The sequence below is a fragment of the Eubalaena glacialis genome, chromosome 2 (genome assembly GCF_028564815.1).
Source record: "Eubalaena glacialis isolate mEubGla1 chromosome 2, mEubGla1.1.hap2.+ XY, whole genome shotgun sequence".
Lineage (NCBI taxonomy): Eukaryota > Metazoa > Chordata > Mammalia > Artiodactyla > Balaenidae > Eubalaena > Eubalaena glacialis.
In genome coordinates this window covers 116171693-116177692 of record NC_083717.1, presented here as the reverse complement: position 1 = coordinate 116177692, position 6000 = coordinate 116171693, and positions in this window count along the sequence as shown.

Sequence of the window (6000 nt, the reverse complement as noted above, 5' to 3'; positions counted from 1 at the left end):
GGAAAAATTATATTTCTTAACCTAATGGCTGTTAAAAGAGTGTTCGCCTTATAGCAATTCTTTATTTTTTTATTTATTTAATTAATTTATTTATTTATGGCTGTGTTGGGTCTTCGTTTCTGTGCGAGGGCTTTCTCTAGTTGTGGCAAGTGGGGGCCACTCTTCATCGCGGTGCGCGGGCCTCTCACTATCGCGGCCTCTCTTGTTGCGGAGCACAGGCTCCAGATGCACAGGCTCAGTAGTTGTGGCTCACGGGCCTAGTTGCTCCGCGGCATGTGGGATCTTCCCAGACCAGGGCTCAAACCCGTGTCCCCTGCACTGGCAGGCAGATTCTCAACCACTGCGCCACCAGGGAAGCCCCTATAGCAATTCTTTATTGTAAATTTTGAAATCAGGAAGTGTGAGTCCTTTAACTTTGTCCTTTTTCAAGAATATTTTGGCTATTCTGGGTCCCTTGCATTTTCATATAAATCTTAGGATTAGCTTGTTAATTTCTGCAAAGAAGCCAGTTAAGGATTTTGATAGAGATTGTGTGAAATCTGTAGAGCAATATTAATTCTTCTAATTCATGAACACAAGGTGTCTTTCTGTTTATTTAGGTGTTCCTTAAATTCTTTAAACAGTGTTTTATAGTTTTATTATACTTCCTTTGTTAAATTTATTCCTATGTATTTTGTTCTTTTGATGCTATTGCAAATGGAATTATTTTTTAATTCTGTTTCAGATTTTTCACTGCTAGTGTATAGAGTACAATTAATTTTTGAATATTGATCTTGTATCCTGCAACTTTGACATTAGCTTTTGCTATGGTCTGAATGTTTGTGTCCCCCCAAATTCGTACGTTGAAATCCTAACCTCACCAAAGATAATGGAATTAGTAGGTGGGGCCTTTGGGAGGTGCTTAATTCATGAGGGTGGGACCCTCATGAATGAGATTAGTGCCTTATAAAAGGGGCTCCAGAAATATCCCTAGCCCCTTTCACCATGTGAGGACACACGAGAAGTCTAGGACCTGAAAGCAAGCCCTCAGCTGACCAATGTAGCGTTCCCAGCCTGATCTTGCGTTCCCAGCCTCCCAAACTGTGAGAAGTTACATTTGATGTTCATAAGCTACCTAATCTGTGGTATTTTGTTATAGTAGCCTGAATAGACTAAGATAGCACTAATACTTTTTTTGTGAATTCCTTAGGATTTCTACATATAAGATCATGTCATCTGAAAATAGAAATAGTTTTACTTCTTCCTTTTTAGTCTGGATGACTTTATTTTCCCTTACTTGCCTAATTACCCTGCCTCCAGTACAATATTGAAAAGAAGTGGTAAAGATATCTTAATGGGGAAAGTTTTCAGCCTTTCTTTCACCTTTAAGTAATGTTAGTTGTTGGTTTTTCATACATGCCCTTTTTCAGGTTGTGGAAATGCCCTTTTATTTCTAGTGTGTTGAGTGAGTGTATCATGAAAGGGTGTTGGATTTTGTCAAGTGATTTTTCCATATGATTGTGGTTTTTTCCTATATTCTATTAATATGTCATATTGCATTGATTTATGATTAAACTAACCTAACATTCCTGGGCAAATCTCACTTGAGCATGGTGTATAATCCTTTGTATATGTTGCTGGATTCAGTTACTCAGTATTTTGCTGAGGACTTTTACATCTATGTTTATAAGTGATATTTGTCTATAGTTTTCTTTTATGATGTTTTGTCTGGTTTTGGTTTTCATGGTAATACTGGTCTCAAAGGATGAGGTAGAAAGTGTTTCTATTTTCTTAGAAGAGGTTATAAAGAATTGGTATTAATTCTTTAAATATTTGGTAAAATTCACCAGTGAAGCCATATGGTCTTAGGGTTTTCTTTGTGCAAAGCTTTTTGAATACGAATTCAATCTCTTTATTTGTGATAGTTCTATTCAAATATCTGTTTCCTCTTGAGTCAGTTTCAGGAGTTTGTGTGTTTCTAGGTGTTGTGAACACCTGTATAAACAGAGTAGACCCTTACCCAAAGTTTGGTTCAGACCGATGACACCACAAACACCCCAAAAGTATATGAAAAGATTTATTACTCACATAATGAGGCTTTCTGTGGAGAGCAGGGCAGGCCTCCCAGCCTGGTCTGAAAATGGCTTAAGAGAGCAGGGAAAGGAAACTGACTTGCAGTTTTTATGATGGTTAACAAATGATGCTGGGATGAGGGTTCCCACCTGGAGGAGAGGGGCCCTTGTATAGTTCAATCATCTCATCAGTGGTAAATGGAAGAGAACTTGGGCTTTCTTATCAGCTTGCTCAGATGTGGGACAGAAGGGGAAGAGAGAGCAGTAAGGCTTAGAAGACTAGGAATTTGTCCGTTTTATCAAAGTTTCTAACTTGTTGGCATACAATTGTTTATGGTATTCTTATAGTCCTTTTTATTTTTGTAAGTTTCATAGTACTGTTCCCTTTTTTATTCCTGATTTTAATAGTCTTCTTCTCTCCCTCTTTCTCTCTCTCCTCTCTCTCTCTCTCTCTCTCTCTCTGTCTCTCATCAGTCTAGGTAAAGGTTTCTCAATTTTCTTTTGCCTGCTCAAATCTGCTGTTCAGCCCCTCTAGTACAATTTTTATTTCACTTACAATACTTTTCAACTTTAAAATTTCTATTTGGCTCTTTTTTATGATTTCTACTCTTTACTGATATTCAGGATTTGGTGAGATTTTATTCTATTTTTCTTAAATTCTTTAGAAATGGTTTTTCTTAGTTCTTGAACATATTTAAACAGTAGACTTGAAGTTTTTGTCTAAGTCTAATGTCTGGGCTTCCTAGGGGACAGCTTCTTTGTTTGTTTGTTTGTTTGTTTTTCCTGTGTATGGGCCATACTTTCTCGGATTTTTTTTTTTTATTTTTGGCATGTCTCAATGTTCCGTTGAAAGGTGGGCATTTTAAGTAATATGATGTGGTGACTCTTGAAATCAGTCTCTCTCCCTCTCCCTAGGATTTGTTGTTGCTGCTGTTTGTTGCTATTTGTTTTTTTGTTTGGCAACTTTTCTGAACTAATTATGTAAAGTCTGTATTTTTTGTTGTACGTGGCCACTGAAGTCTCTGCTTGGCTAGCTTAGTGGTCAGCTAATAGTTGAACAGTAATTTCCTTAAACACTTGGAACCAGTAAGTCTTCCAGTCTTTGCTGAGGGGCTCTGTGTTAATGTTGGGGCACACCTTCAACACTCAGCCAAGCAGTCGACAACTCTGCCTTAGCCTTTGCTTTCTGCCTGTGCAGAGCCTCAAGGTCAGCCTGAGGTAAGAGCTTAGGGCCTTCTCAGATTCTTCCTGATCATGTTGAAAGCCCTGGGCATGGACACAGCCCTATACCTGATTTGGCTTTCTAGATTCCCAGTAATATGTTGAAGCTTTTCAAAGTCCCCCCCCAAAATTTCATTCTGTAGTCTCCTTTTAAGCTTTTTGTTTAGCCTATTGCTTGCCCCAACTGCTATCTACTGCCTCAGGCAGCCACAAAAATAATCAATTGCCTCTGTTTTCAACAGGGCTTTTCACACTTGGCAGTTTCCAATTAGGTCAAGTAAAGATACCTTTGCAAGGGGGGGGGGGCCTTCAGGGCCTGACAGGTCAAATAATTACAATTCTCTGGGTATTTGGCTTTGAAAGAACTCCAATCCCATTCTACCTGTTCCAGTGGCTGCCAGACTGCTGGTATTCACTATAGTTGCCAGCTGTTGGTTTTGAAGTCTTCTATGGAACTGGAGAGGGCGATGAGAATAGGGCAAGTTACAGTATCAACAGTGATCACTGTTGTTACAGAGATTCAGCTTCTTCTTCAATAAATGCTTCTCAGACTGCTGCAAGCCTTAGGTTAATTTCCAGAGTTCTAAACATTTTTGCCAGTTTCTCATTGCTTTTATGGAGGAAAACATTTTCAAAACTCCTCACTCCCACATTTTTGCTGATGTCTTATTACATACTTTTTTTGACACCTAGAATGCATTTGTTTCCAATCCCACTACCTTTTCAAACCCTGTCCAGCCATTACCTCCTAGGTGTGAGTGTGGCTTTTCTGAGGACACTGTCTCCTTGGTCCTTGCTGCCTTCTTTCCCCTCCAAGTCCAAGGAGGCCATGACAGAAAGAGAGGTGGCAAAGAGGCTTTGAATGCTTCAGAGCTGGGGCTCCGGATGACGCCATCTACAAACTCAGGGTGCCCTTCATCATTAGATGAAATAAGCAAGAGTTGGATGTACTTTTAGACTGCTGCATTCTATCCTTAAAAAGAACAAACTGATAAGTTGAAAATCTCACAATTTTCCATAGTGTTGAAGCGCACAGCTACCGCAGTAAGACTTATGAGTTCACTACCTCCTAGCAGTGATGATAATGGTATACATATCGTTGAGTCACTATGAAAATTAAGTGGAAAACAAAATAAAATCCTTGACAGTGTCTGGCATAAGCACTCTATACATAGTTGCTGGCACTTTCATTATCACTGGCAGAGTACCAATACCTAGTATAAATCCTGTATTGTACATCTGAGTAGAAAGGGACCTCAGAAACCCACTCATTCAATTGCATATCCAGGACAATAAGTCACCATGCTGCAAATCCCTATCAAATGATATCTAGCATACGTTTTAATATTTCCAAGGACAGGGAGTTGATCATCTCAAAGGCAACGCATTGCATTGCCGAATCACTCTCATCATTAGAAAGCTCTTTCTTCTATTGAGCCCAAAACTTTCTCCCCCTTTTCCCTTGAACACCTCAAAATAAAGCTATTATCTTTTCAGTGTGACAATTCTTCCACTATCTGAAGGCTTCTCAGAAGCATTCTAACTCTTCTTTCTAGCTCTGGGGAAGAGGCTGGTACTTTCCACTGCTCACCAGATTTCCCCTGCCTCTGATTGCCATGGCCTGAGGTGTCCTCCTGAAATCAAGTGGGACCTGGAAGGTCTGAGTGGAGAAAATAAATTTCCTTTCAGATCACAAGAGATCTCATGATCTGTTTTCTACCTCCCTTCCCATGACAAGTGAATCCCTGCCCCAGCCCTGCCCTGTGAACATTACCAGTGAAACACACACACACACACACACACACACACACACACGGAAACAGAGAAGAGGTTCAATTTATTGATTGCTCTTTGGGAAAGGTTATATAGAACATTATTGGGGTGGAATTAAATTCTAGTTACAGATTCATAAAACGTTGCTTTCAACCCAATTAGCTTTTATGAGACTATCAAATCCCCTCTCATCCTCATAGACAGCAAAGGACCCCAATCATAGTCTTCATAAATTTGTTGTTTTAAATGAGCAAAGCAGACATAATACATAATGCAGTTGATATTAAATATATTGAGAATGACAAATCAGTAGAACTACTTTCACTCTTCAGCATTAACTGGTGATTTATAAATGTTCTGTACATACATTTTTTATTTTAGATGTTCTCCTTAAAGGAACTTGTGAACTATTCATTATTATCTGCTATTTGTTTGTATACACACATTTTAATTCTTCCAAAATAACATTTAAGATCTTTCTTAAATTGCCTCAGTTAACCTTTAAGGAACACTCAATTAAAAAAATAAAAGCTCAGGTCTTGACTCTGTAACACACGTTCAGATGTGTCAAGATTTTGTTTCCCTCTGATAAAATCCTCCAACAATATACAATGCGCCAGCCTCTTCTTTGCTCAACTCAGAGGAAGTCATATAAAGGAGAAAAAAAAATGCTTGAAATCACAGTGACCAAAGGATTTGAGTTAATAATTACATTAAATAACCATAACTTTTTGATTAACTATTCACATTCCACACAGTGGAAATTATCCTTTCCTCCAGATTTTTCACTTACATTTTTAACTTTGCAGAACTACAGTAACAAAAAACAACTTACAGACTTGCAGGATGTGTTTTTCTCTTTTAATGCCAAGCACAAAGTGTACATCATAAAATTCATATTTGGTGTTTGGCATTATTTTAATAGGAAATATCTAGATCACAAATATCTTGCCAT